This window comes from Argiope bruennichi, chromosome 4 (genome assembly GCF_947563725.1).
Source record: "Argiope bruennichi chromosome 4, qqArgBrue1.1, whole genome shotgun sequence".
NCBI classification, from domain to species: domain Eukaryota; kingdom Metazoa; phylum Arthropoda; class Arachnida; order Araneae; family Araneidae; genus Argiope; species Argiope bruennichi.
Window position 1 is genome coordinate 109,970,661 of NC_079154.1, and position 14,322 is coordinate 109,984,982.

Below are 14,322 nucleotides of genomic sequence, written 5' to 3' on the forward strand. Positions count from 1 at the left end.
CTTTAGCTTAAATAATCATAATCGACTCAAACCGATGAATTATAGTTTTCAACTAAAAGAAAATAAGATTTAAGAAAAGAAAAATAGCTATAAGGCTGCCATTTTTTTATATTGCCAGAAATTTCTAAAATAGATAATGTCTGTTCAGTTTCATAGAAATCCGAATGCCAAACTGTAACTTTGGTGGGACTATTCGGTAGCGTAACAGATTGACTTAAACCCAAAAGGTAATTGAGGTAATTAGTCAAAGGATCATAAGGGGCTCCAACCAATAAATTTAATGAAGTTTATCCCATTGCTCGCATTTGCATTTGAATAGCGTATCATATGTGTCTGCTTAATATCCGTTTATTGGAAAAGCATTTCATAAATTAATTTTCGATACCCTAATTTCGGAGATATTTGGGTCGACTGTTTTTCGATCAAATATTTTCGGGTCATCTAGGGTACATTAAGAAGCCACATTTAATAATATATGCGTCTCTGGTTTTGTATAGATTCGAGAGTACTTGTGGGAAAATGATACGATTTATAATAAAATAAGCTCATTCATAATAGCAAGAGGAATAAGCTTTATTTTATAGGGTAAAATGTTTTCTAATATCATTGGTACAATATTTCATAAAATAATAGATAAAATAAATTATAATACGATTGATATTAGTATTGCATAGATTTTAATGCTGCTGCTGCTGAGAATGACGAGATTTAAAATAAAATAAGTTCTTTCTTAGTAACAACAAAGAAATCAGTGCTTTTATTGCACGGAATAAATCTTAATATATATATATTCTGTCTAAAATGAATTCAAATTCAACGCATGATGTTTAATTAAAAGAGATCGAAACTCTATTTTAAACATTAAAATGTCGTCGCTTTTTTTAATGTTGTGAAACTTAGAGAAAAAATAGGCAATTTTCTTACTTAATTTAAACATAGGAAAGACGATTTCTTAGTGAAATAAAATGCAGTTAATGCTTCTGTAATTCTTAAATTGATTTTTTAAAGTATTTTTATTCAAACAACTATTTAATTTAAATAGTTTTTTATTTTCTTTTAAATATGCAATTTGAATTTTGGTAAAAAACGTAAGCACTTTAAATATAATGCAATTTTATTTTAAGCGTCTGAATACAAATATAGCAAGAAGATAAAATGAGTATTTTTATAATTTTCAATGAATATTTTTTAATAGTTTTTTTAATAAGAATAACAATCTTAAATTTAGATTAATGCAGTAAAAATAATATAATTTTTAAATATGTGTTTAAAATCGAGATGAATAAAATATCTGACAGAGTTAAAGTTACAGATATTATAAAGAATTAAAATTGTAAATAAATTGTAAAAAATTAAAATTGTAAATAAATTGTAAATAATTCAAATTGTAAATATACTAAAAAGAATTCAAATACGTAACAATACCGATTGTCAAAATAATTAAATTTTCAATAAGGTCAAAGAAAATATTTATAAATAATTTATTGCGAGAGTATTTTTAGGATTATTTCTTTCAGCAGACGATAAGAGTCGTGTAAATAATTTATGGAAAATTATTTTAAAGAGAAACTGAATATTCTGCTTAAAATGACTTATTTAAGAAGGAAATATTTAATATTTTTAAGACAGAAAAAGTCATTTAAAATTAATTACTGTGATAAATAAACATAAAATAATTCCTACAAATTTATACCTTTCCAGAACTATTTTTCTTCTCGTACCGTTAGCATAAGGACTTGAATATTTATAAGAAATTCTCTCGTATTCATCGCGATATTTTTCTTTTCCAGAAAATAATAGGAAATAGCATATTTGGAAGTTACCAGCTGAATATTTCAGAGTGAGAAACACGATGGTTGTATTAGAACTTCCCGTCAAGCGAACATAACTAACTTTCTCGGGAGCGAATATTATAGCACGCTCTACTGAATGCAAATTCCATGCAAAACATTCCGCAAATTTCGCAACATTTTTTTCATGCCTTCCTTGTTTATTTCAGACAAATTTTTGCCGCGTTACTCGAAAATTAGATTGAAGTTTTAGCACCGGAAGCGTGAATTTAGAAGTTGTTTAGGAGTCAAGCACAATTACCATATTCCTTTTTCTTTTTTTATTCCGTTATTTCTTTTTCTTTCTCCGTTTTTTGAAGCATGATTAATGAGCCAAAATCGCTGTGATCTGCAATAAAATATTTCGCGAAAACGCCTGTGTAGTTATTTGAAGTTGGTAATTAGCATATATTGGAATACTTTTTTATAGATTATACTTACCTTTAAAGTTACATAATTGTTTTTTTAGTTTCTTTTTATCATAAAGCATATTTTATATGGCTTTTCAATCCTAAAACAAAGTTTTATTTAAAAGTTGAATTTTTCTATTAGGATGTTCGGAAAGTAATTTCGTTCTTTTCTCTTTATGAAAATGAAAAACAATTTTCTTATACAGTACGCTCCCGAGTATCCGGTTCACGACTATCCCTCTTCGTTTTGCAAACTCTAAAACTCTTATCTTAGGGTATCTTTTCATATCAGTTTGAGTCAAATTTCTTTTTTAAAAAATTAGACCTACGATTTACGTTAATGCTTTATTTAAGCTTTATGCATTTAATTTATGCATTACCGAATTTATGTTAAAATGTGAATAGTTCATATTCTTTAACTTGACTTTTCTCTAATAAATTCTTGAAACGTTCAGTGAACAGAACAGTTCAGTATATAAATATATATATAAACTATCAGAACAGAACTTTCTATTTAAACTCAACACTTTACCGATAATTGCTTGATATATATGGAGGGCTTAGTACTCAGTAAGAAGTGAGAAAATAAGTATCATAACAGTGAGATTTGGTATAAAAATTTTGTCTTCATAGAATATATAGAATTCATAGAATTCTGGTCCATTTGGATGTTTTGTTATCCGACCTGCCCTTCTGATACATTACGGCGAATACTTAGGAATATACTGTAGTTAATAAATATTTTATTGAATTATATATTATCCATTCTGGTCCAATAACTTTTGCCATCTTTCTGGTGGTATCATGATTCCACGCTCCTAAAAGTTTTGTTGCTTGCTGTAAAAAAAAATTGATCCATGTGATTTTTGAATTCTTAATTTGTAGTAAAGGATTTACTGTTTTAAAGATTTTGTAAAGATCAGAACAAATAACAGTCAGAAGGTTCCAGATCTGAAAAATATGGTTGATGTAGCAATATATCCCATCCAAGCTGTAAAATCTTTTGGCAAGTTACCAAATTTATATGAGGTCTCGCATTATAGTGGTGGAACCCTTCACCTTCTCTATTCATCCATTCTGGACTTTTCTGTTTATCTGAATCATTCAATTTCTCTAAAGTAAATCACAGAAGTCAACGTGGCGGCACAAATTTCTGAGCATTTATAAGTCTATTTATATAAAGAGTATGAGGAACTCATATGTCGAGATCTGAGATTAAGCCCACTCGTTTCAAGTGACCAATGGACGAATTAAATAAATTTAATCTCTCAATGATCTCATGAGTTTTTATTCATAGATTTGCATCAATTAATGTCTTTATTGTGCCTTTATCAGCTTCAACTGGCCTTCCAAAACTTGATGTATCTTCAACATCAAATTGCCGGACTTAAATTGCAAACCAATTTTGGCATTGACATTCTATCAATGCAAATTTGCTAATTTTTATTGTTTGAAAAGCTTCTTTTTTTTACTATCTTTCCGAAACCCCCGGGGGACACCTCTAAATGAGGACGAGATGCTTCCGGCATGGTGGTTGCATCTCGCCACCCTGGAGAGTACACAAATAGGTGGGGGATCTCACTCCTCCCATCGATGACGGAACGTACTTCCTTCGGGGAGGGTTGTACCGTGACCGGTGATGGCCCTTAGGACTCAACCACAGTTTCCGCCAGTGTTGCTGTTGCGGCGGTCCGGTCATTCAGTTTTATGGTTTAAATCCGTGTGCCTTCGTGGCGGTCGGAGAGTCAGATGGCTGACTTACTATCTTTCTGATAGTAATAAATGCCAATAATACTGCTTTTCACTTTCCATATTTGAAAGGGCATTATCCAAAAATCAGGGCGTAGAATCAATCGAAATTTTTCGCAGGCAAACATTGCTATAGCAGCTATCAATATATATAATTACGAGGCTTAAATGTGAAATTGCCGCGAAAAGTTACAATTAAGTCCTTTATTCTAAAATAAAAAAGAAATTACTTTCCCAATAATCTAATACTTTTGCTGAATTTCGCATGAAATAGAAAAATCATCTTTGTTTTATCCTGTTGCTGTAAATTTTCTAATCCATTGAGTTAGATAGTTTCTTATAGAATGAAAAGAAAATTTCTTGTATAATTCTCAAATCAAATTTCCCGTTCCATTTTGTTGTAATTGAAACACAGTATTTTGAAATATTCACATTCTTAGAGTTAATTTTCCTCATTTAGAGCTGAAACTATCTCCTATTTCTTATTCGAGTTGCTAATATCCTTCATTAAGAACAGTCACAGAATAAATACCAGGGAATTGTTTTATATTATTTCCAAGTCTCCAGGGACAAATTACTGTCTATTTGCAATTCCTGGTAGGAATTTCCACTTTTTTTTTCCTGTCATTATTCCCTATCTCGATAATTGGAATCGGTGCGGAGGTCCCTAATAGAATTTTCCTTCTTAATTAGCTTAACAAATACTTTTAATTTTTAGAATTATTTGAGGGATAGCCAAAAATAATAAATTATAATAATTGGAATTAGCATTTTGTTGCCCAAACCTAATTACCCGCTCCTTTCCAATTATCAAAGTAAATACATTTTGATTATGAAGAAGGGAATATGTGAAGAAGAATTTAAACAAATTAACTTAACCGTTATAAACTGATATTATACAAATTTTGTTTTTGTTCATTCAGATATGAAAAGGTATGGGGAATTTCAGAATGCTGTTTAGTATTCACATTTTAAACAAATCAGAACATTGTATCCCTTGAATTAATATTACAGCAAGTTTAGTTTGTAAAATATTAGCACGAAATGAAAATATTTTCTATCAAATGAAGCCATGCATAAAGACCAGTGTTTCATTAAATTTAAAATCCACTCAAAATAGAAAACACACACACATAACTGCTTTGTATGAAATGAGAGTTTTCAAAATGAGTTGAAAGAATAAAATACTAAATTACGAACATTGAGACGAGGTAAAGTTAAAACAATTAAAACTAAAGGCTATTGATTTAGAGTTATATTCTTTAAAAAGCAGGATTGTTATCTAAACGTAAACACAATTTAAAACGAATGTGATTAATTATTAAGATTTTAAAATATATTTTCAGAGCCTTCCCTATTGATTGGGATATTAACTACTTTTGAATAGATTGCATTTCAATAAACAAGTGAAATTTGAGAATAACGGGAATATATATACCTGCAATTTAAATCTTCTTAAATTAAATTTCATAGAAAACAATTTACGTATACTTAATTGCAAAAAAATTTTCGTGATAAGTGCGAGCGCTACTGTTAAATTTTTCATTCTTTTAAATCAAGCTCCACATTTCTAGTTTCTTAGTGCTGTATTTTGTCGTGTATATACAGGCAATTATCAAAATAATGAAAACACCTGTGAATAAAAGTGACATTTTTGAATGCGCTTCGTAAGCATTAAAATATAATAATAGAGACCAGTTTTTTTTATAAATAGCAATGCATATATTCTGGTAGTATGTATTAGCTTTATTAAAGTTCTGTAATTCTCGGATTTTTTTCAAAGCATAAAATGTCGAACCTCTCAGATTTTCAAAGAGACCAAATTGTAGGAGCCGTCTAGATGGAGCGAGTGTGATCGAAACATGCCAACTTTTAGGCTTTTCTAGATGTACGGTGTCTACAGTCCTGACAGCAAACACACGGCGCGGTAAGACAAGATCGGCAAAGCAAAATTGTGGGGCTCTATGAAACAGAGATAGAGATAGTGAAAGAAATAGGGAAGCTCTATGAAAGAGACCGAAGGTTCTTGAAGAGGATTGTAATGTTTAAAAACAAGCAACTGCAGCCTAAGTGACCACAGAGCTCAAGCCCCATCTGGATTCTCCAGTGTCAGTTATTATAGTTAGAAGGCACTCTCATAAACAGAACATTTACGGCAAAGCAGCAATTCTCAGGCCACTTGTCACAGATGTTAATGGTAAACGTCGTCTCTACAGTGGTGTCACACTCCCAAAGCCTGGTCGATTTATAATTGGAAGAAAGTAATATGGTCTGACGAATCGTGTTTCACACTTTTCCCTACAACAGGACGGGTGCACGTTTGGAGGACACATAGCTTGCACAAGCTTATGATCGTGATTGTCTCCTTCCAACTGTCAAGCATGGAGGTGGATTTGTCATGATATGGGCAACCACGTCATGGGTTTCTGCTGGACCAATCGTAACCCTGAAAGGAAGGATCATTGGGGAAAAGTATGCAGAAATTTTAGCTGACCAGGTTCATCCTATGATGCAAACTTTGTTTCCAGTAAGCGATGGAATTTCCCAGGATGATAATGCACTTACCCATGAAGCGAGACTTATATATTCATAGTTTGATGATCATGATGATGAAGTTAAACATCTGCCTTTGCCCGCACAGTCACCTGACCTCAATATAATTGAACCGTTATGGTTAATTTCAGAACGTTCAATACGGAATCAATATCTTCCACCGGAATCTCTTCTAGAACTTTCAGAATATCTCCAGAAAGAATGGTACAATATTCCTTTAAACACTTGTATGAATCGATTTCTAAGCGAATACAAGCTGTATTACATGCCAAAGGTGGTCCTACACCATACTAGTAAAAGATTCCTTATAAATCTAAAGTGTTTCCATTATTTTGATAACCACCTGTATTTCATTATTAAGATTTCAGATATCTTTCCTTCTTTTAGAATACATGAAACGATATAGGAATTGTTGAATAATTATTAACGAAATGCTCTCTAACAAAAGAAAAATTTAGATGCTTTATTGCAACCCATAAAATAATTTTAAGTGCTCATAAACTTTCATTGTATTTGTATCATTTAAATAAATTACAGTAATTCACAAGATATCAAAACCAAATATTTGAAAATAGAGATGCTAAGATCCGTAGAAGTTCATCATAAATGGAAACTATTGATGCGATCGTAACTCACAACTTAAACTGTAATTGATTATTGTTTGTTTGTTTCTTATGGCACTTGCCACTGACAAGCCCGCTGTTACGAAGACAGCGATTTAAGCCTGAGAGGGAACGTCTCTTATTTTTTATAGCAGCGCCAACTAGGGCCAAGAGTACGACTTTGCCACTCACGCATCATTCATTCGCTTGCACAACCCCTTTTTACAGGAGGGCACATTCACACATCTCACAGATAGAACAACAGAAGAACAACCATGCCCAAACCGGGACTCGAACCCGGAACGCCCAGATCACGGGGAAGACGCGCTACCCCTAGTAATTGATTATAATTTACTGTATTAAAAATCGCATATTGATACGAAGGTAATCAATACAATTCTACTAACGGAACGCAATCATCACCAAGCTAAAGGGTTAGAGTTATTCATTTTGGCGCCAACATTCATCACGAAGAAAACAGACAATAAGAGTTGGTTATTTTTGTCTATGGTTCTATTAACTAAAAATGTCTTGAAATATTATACGCTTTCACATTACACTTAATTAAACAATCTTGAATTTGATATGGAATGCTATTCAAAAGTCTTGAGCAAATTAAAAAAATTATAATTTGCAAGCGAATGAATATTGAATAGATGCAGTATGCTCAATAAGTAAATAAAAATAAATAAATGAAACTTTTTAAATCATAAAACTAGAGCTTATTTGCAACTTAGAAACAACTAACTTTGCAGCTGCCGGAGAGTGCAAAAACATTGGTGAGGACAAAGGTTTACAAATGATTCATATTTCGTTTTCCTTCAGAATCGCAGTTGTCAGATAGGAAATAACAGTTTTTCAACATTATCTATAATTTTTCATGATATGATAACCTTTTGCGTAAAAAAATTCTTTTTATCTTCACTTACTTATTTCAAAAATTGCTCCGGATTTGTAAATCAGCTTGCGTTTGCAAGTATACAATTCAAAACATAAACAATCCTTATTATTAAAATAGTTATTTAACTTTATTAAATAATTGCTATGATTTTAATTGCTTAGTAACACTTTTATTTATTTTTACTTTTATGATGTTCCGAAGAATCATGATGAATGGTAGAAACGCTTTATTCCAAAGAAAATATAAAACACAGCTAGCACAATAAAGCTGAATCTTTTACAAAGGTAGCACATGAAACCAATAATGCAGAGGCAAATATCACATCGTTATTATTTCATTACACTAGAACAATAGTACTCCGTGTACGGATAGAGAGCTCGCTCCATGATCAATGCTCTAAAAGAGAATTTATTTCTGAAGAAGGTTTTACATTTTTGCATTTAATAATTTTATAATTTCTTAATAGAGTAAATAATCTTCAAAAAGGGAGATGGTTCTTCACTCATAATAGAGGCACTGCCATAATTCTTATATTATTTTTATAACCGTCACTTTTGTCTCCAAACTCGCCAAATCCCTATTGAACGCCTGGGATAATATCCATTCAGCACCTATTAATATGATTTGTAAATCTCTGCTCCTTATTTTAAAAGTTACTGTGCAGTGCAGCAACATTACAGATTCGTAAAAATAGCTTTGGAATGTTTTAGAATGGATTTCCAGACTTGATTACTATGAATTCTATTTTTCGTTTTATTTGAAGAAAAACTTGTTCAACAGCGTTATACCATGGGACATGACAAGCACATTTTATTCATTTTATAGAAAGTTAGTGTAAATATAAAAAAATAGCAATCCTGAGAAAAAATGGAAGATTCTATTCTAATTTTTGAATTTATATATGTGGTAATTGTAGCTTTAAATTGAAAAAAAAAATTAAGAATTTTTTATTATTACAATCTTTTAAAGTAATGAATTGCTTCAAATTAATCATCCTGCTTCCAAAATTTTATAATGTTCACATGTTCTTATAACAAATGAATCTAAGTTTTAAGAAAAATTACTTTTAATTGTGCGATCATAAGAATTTCGAATAAAAAAAGCATTTCATTTATCATTATAAATTATTGCTGGTAGTTAACATTAAACTTATTAACTAATTTCGGTAATTAATGATTAATGCGCTATCCGAGAGAGGGGGGGCGAGACTAGTTACAACATCTGTTAGTAGCGTCTTAAATCCCTTGAGTAATTAATGTTACCAGTGGCAACACGCGAGATGAATGGTACCTCAATTAAGTGTTCCTAAAAGTAATAAACAAAAGTAATAAATTTAATAAGGAATGATTCATAATTAAACATCATCTTGTATTTATTAAATGCTGTTCTGATTCATGAGGTGTGAAAATCATATTTAATGCATATATTTTTTTATTTGTATTCTGGATATTTTACTTTCTTAGTTAGATTAATTCGAGAAAAGCAAATTTGTTTCTGATTGAACCAAAATGTACCTTATTGGGTATTTTTTTTACTTTCTGGTATACGAATTATAGAAAAAGTATTGTTATTGACAAAAAATTCGAACGTGGAAATCCTTTTTGTCGAATCACCACATTTGCTTCCGTCATATTTTGAATTTCCGTCATATTTTGAACGAAATCCATTCGCAGGAATTCTGTCTGTCCACTTGTTCAATTTCATATGAACTTGATAGCCATGAAAAGCAAAGAACTAAGTGGATAACATTTGGTACAAAGGGTCATCTAAAATATAGATACTTATCAAATTTTAAATTGAATCCTTCAGAAGATGGATCGTCTGTCGGTTTGAACTTTCGTATGCTTCTAAAAGCAAAAATCATAAATGCAATGACTTAAATAAACAAAAGTCGGTATGTTGTTTTGTGACTACAATTGTTATTTCATTTCAAAGTTTGGCTTCAATCAGCGGCAAAACGCTCTCCAAAATATATATCCTTGCGATAGATTCAGTGAAACTCTCAGATTTGTTTTTGGTAATGGGGTATTCAAATGTTTTTGAAATTGATATGGTTTTCAGAAAAATGGTTCATTAAGTTATTACTTTCTTGCATAACTCACCAATATTCTTTTATATTTTGATTCTAAATTTTATTACTTTAGTAAGTTTGCAAGTTTTTAATTTATATATTTTAAATTTAATTTATATATTCAAAAACGGGAAAATTATTTTTCAGGCAATACTATTCTGAAAAGATTATTTCTCTATTGATTATTGTTCTTTTTAATACTTATTGTTGCTTATGAAAGTATTAGTGGAGGTTTTAACCGACTAACTGGGAAAGATTATTAGCAAAAAGTTCAGAAACGGAAATGAAATTATCTAAACTTTCATTAAGGATTAAATAGCGACAATTTTTTTAGTTCTAAACTTAACAATTAATTACTTTTTTTGAAATTGATAGATAGAATACAGTTGAGAGAATTATACCACTTTCAGAAACTTAACTTTCAATTGTGAGAAAGCGCAGCTAAAGCACCTTGGGGGCGAACGTTAATTATTAGTTTTTCCGATGTCTGCCGCTTATCTAACGTTTTTTCTGTCTTCGTTCTTTTTCAGAAGAACAGTATGTTTATTGTGTTGGAACGAAAGCTTTCTTGTTAACTGTTTTCGCGCATTTCTTTATAACTAAGTTAATCTTTTAGTTAATTATCATCTAAATTAAAAGCTTTGTTCCCCTCAGTTTTTTCGTCTATTCAGCCTGAAGTAAAGATATCTGAAAAAAAAAAGGGTTTTCCCAGTTTCAGTACTTTGAGACTAAAACGATCAAATAGGAAAAAAAAGTAAAAAGAACATATAAATCTTCTTTAATTTGAAAGGAAAACTTTTTTTGCTTATTACGAATGATTTAATGTTACTTTGTATCATTAAATTTCGTGAGTATTAATATACATTTCATTTGCAATATATGTGTAATACTATATATATATATGTGTGTGTGTGTGTGTGTGTGTGTGTGTGTGTGTGTGTGTGTGTGTGTGTGTGTGTGTGTGTGTGTGTGTGTGTGTGTGTGTGTGTGTGTGTGTGTGTGTGTGTGTGTGTGTGTGTGTGCGTGCGTGTGCATGCGTGTGCGTGTGTGTTTATATATTTTATATCTATACAAATAATAATTTATGTGTGTTTGCTGGAAAGTCTGAGATATCCATAAATCCATTATAACTAATCAGTGCAGAAAACTCAGGTTTGCGATGAAAAATATTACTTCTTTGGAAAAGAGCCAAATTAGGAAACAAAGAATCGCTAAATTAATTTTACATAATTTAAGTTCGAATGGCATCATTTGCAGTAAATTTTCTAATTCCATTATTTTCATCATTTTTTATAACATCATCATTTTCAGTAACTAACTTCGATTTTTATCCTTTATATTTCACCCAATGATATAATGATTGCAAAGAAAAATAAATAATTGAAAAAAAAAATATTATTTGTTTACTACATTTTTATAGCTTTATTTTATTGTTATTTTGATTTTTGTTTTTGACATTTATAATGTCACTAATAGCTTTTGCTAGCATTATATAAAATAAAAATAATCAACAATCGAATGGAGGTTAAAGACAAGATTCATAATGCATCTGTGTTAAGTACACACGGCAAGATCCACTTCATAGTAAACCATATTCTTAAATACCAAGACCTCTTCAAGACTACACAATAGCTGAGACCAAAATGCCACTTGTCAAAATCAGCCGAAATTATAACTTCAAAAGTCCCTCAAAAGTGCAGTTCTCACGAAGGAAATCAAAACCACAGGTCTCAGACGGACGCTACAGATTTCTGACTTGTCAGTCATTATTTATATACTTATACATATCATACAGATGTTCTCCATGCAATTTATCAATTTTTTCAGTTAGTAATCTCATTTCCCTGTCAGTTCAACTCAAAGTCATCACTTGTGTAAGTATTTTTGTCCCCTCCATCCAGTTATTACATCACCAAAAAATTAAATACAGTCGTGTAGGATTTGACACCGATGGGATTCTCTTTGGAAAACCCTGGATTGTCTGTCGTCTCGTTCTATCACCAATTTTCTTTCTTTTTCCCCCCTTCCATCTTGTGGTCATCCAACTGGCTAGATAACTTAGTGTTATAGGAACCGGGAGCATAGAATGGCGTTTTGTTATGTTAATTACACATTTGCATAATTACTTTTCAATATGGACTAACCATTGTGTTTTGTCCTTGGTATTGAAGAGAAGTAATCTCGATACCCGAAGAAGACACGCTATACCTTTGGATCTATTCTTCTTGTTCTTGCGTACAGCCGACCACCCCGCCACCACTGAACGTAGCAGTATCGACAGGATTTGTTGTGGCCGACTGCTATCTTGAGCATTGTCCATCCTTGCATTGACCGATTTGTCAAACTGAAATTCTCCTCGAGGTAATTGGCCACAAAGTGGTCAATTACTGTCCTTCTCTTTTATCTACAAACTCTCAAATAGTTGGTAAAAAACTGACAATTTTCGACATCATGTCCTTCAGAATTTTAAGATTACCTGGTACCATCAGTACTGTACTAAGGTCATTATTTAAAATTTTCAGATTTTTTCTTAACTCCGAGATTTCAATACATTCCTTTAAATAGTGGTAAACAGTACCGATTCCCCCACAAATGCATTTATTGTCCTGTATTCTTCCAAATCTTTGGAAATATGCAGGAAATCTCCCATGTCCTGATATAATTTGAATTATCAGTGGATGGTATCTTCTTATTTTTATTTCCGGATTAGGAATAAAATCGAAAGTTACTCTTCCGTTTTTGGACATGTACCATCTGTCAAACCATTGCAGCTTTATTTCTTCTCTTAATTCCCATTTTAAGACACCATTTGATTTGGGGACAACCATATCAACAGCCTCTTTCTGTGCCGCCAACTTTGCATATTGATCCTCCTTTTCATTACCATATATCCCAATATGGGCCTTAACCCAATTCAACTCTATCCACTTGTTAGTTTTTACACTTTTTATCTTTGGATCTATTGCAGGCCAAATCGGAAGTGGTCAGTAGTTCTATCGTTACCCAAATGTGGAACATATAAGTGCTAATTCAGGTGCGCAATTCAAGATCCGTTAAGTATAATATAAATTTTCCAAATCGAAATAGTATCAATGTTAGAAGTAAAACTATTACCTTAATGTTCGCTCCAAAACAATCTTTGTGCAGCATCGGAAACGTATTTTATTACAACTAAATTGGATATTCGAATTTGCATTCGATGGATATTTCTAAATTATCCATGTTATAATGAGCAAATGTTGGAGCAATTAATTAAGTCATTGCTCTGATTTCTGAACCTATAACAGTTGATTCAACATTGACCGATTCCAAGAGACAATTTTCCACAGAATCTCTATCTTCCATCGCCAAGATTGAAAGCAGATCAGGCGAGGTGTTATGCTGTTAATAATTTATTTAATGGCATAATTTGGAAATTAAGTGCTCATAGTTTTAAGTTAAATTTTGAAGAAAAATAATTGAAAAAATTTGAATTAATTTATGTTCAGAAATTAATATTAATAAATAATTATAATTAATATTTCAGAAATATTTTAAATCATTTTTAGAACTTAATCAATAATGAATACAATGTCAATCTCTAACATTTCTATTGATTACTTTAGAAATTTTGCATCAATTTAATTTAAATATTGATTAACATTTTTCAATCATTACTACAACCCATAATATATTTTAAGAACATTTTTAATATATATTTAATGGATTTAAAATGGAGGCTGAATTTTTAACTTCTTAATTTACTTAAGCATGCAGAATGTGTACGTGAAATTATGCAAAACTGAACTTTGTTCCCCATGAAAATTACTATTACAAGATATTATTAAACCAGAAAGTATGCTAAAAAGTTTTAAAACATACTCCATTCTTTTCTATGTCCAAAGTAATTTATAAAACTAAAAGACATATTTCTTTTCTTTCTAGGTAAGAATTTTTCTTGTCCCTCTTCTTTGTTATTGGATATCCTGAAGCTTGGGTTGAAGGGCGTGAGTAATTGCTTTTGAAGAATAGTTAAGGTAAAAAGTTAATTATGCGTTTACTTTATTATCACCAGAATGTCCTGTCATAAACCTGAGGCTTGAATATTCTTCGGATGGAACGGCTGACTAAAAAACTCTTTATCTTAAAGCAAACAAATAGATATCTACTAAATAAGATTATATGGAACATTTTGGCATGAACTAGAGATACAAAAGTATCTAAATGA

At 31.0% G+C, this 14,322-nt stretch overlaps 1 protein-coding gene across 4 annotated transcripts in view; it reads left to right on the top strand.

Annotated features, from left to right (window-relative positions):
- LOC129965782 (carboxypeptidase M-like) overlaps positions 1-14,322 on the top strand; it is a 476,038-nt gene that overhangs the window by 282,054 nt on the left and 179,662 nt on the right. The gene's annotated exons all lie outside the window — the stretch shown is intronic.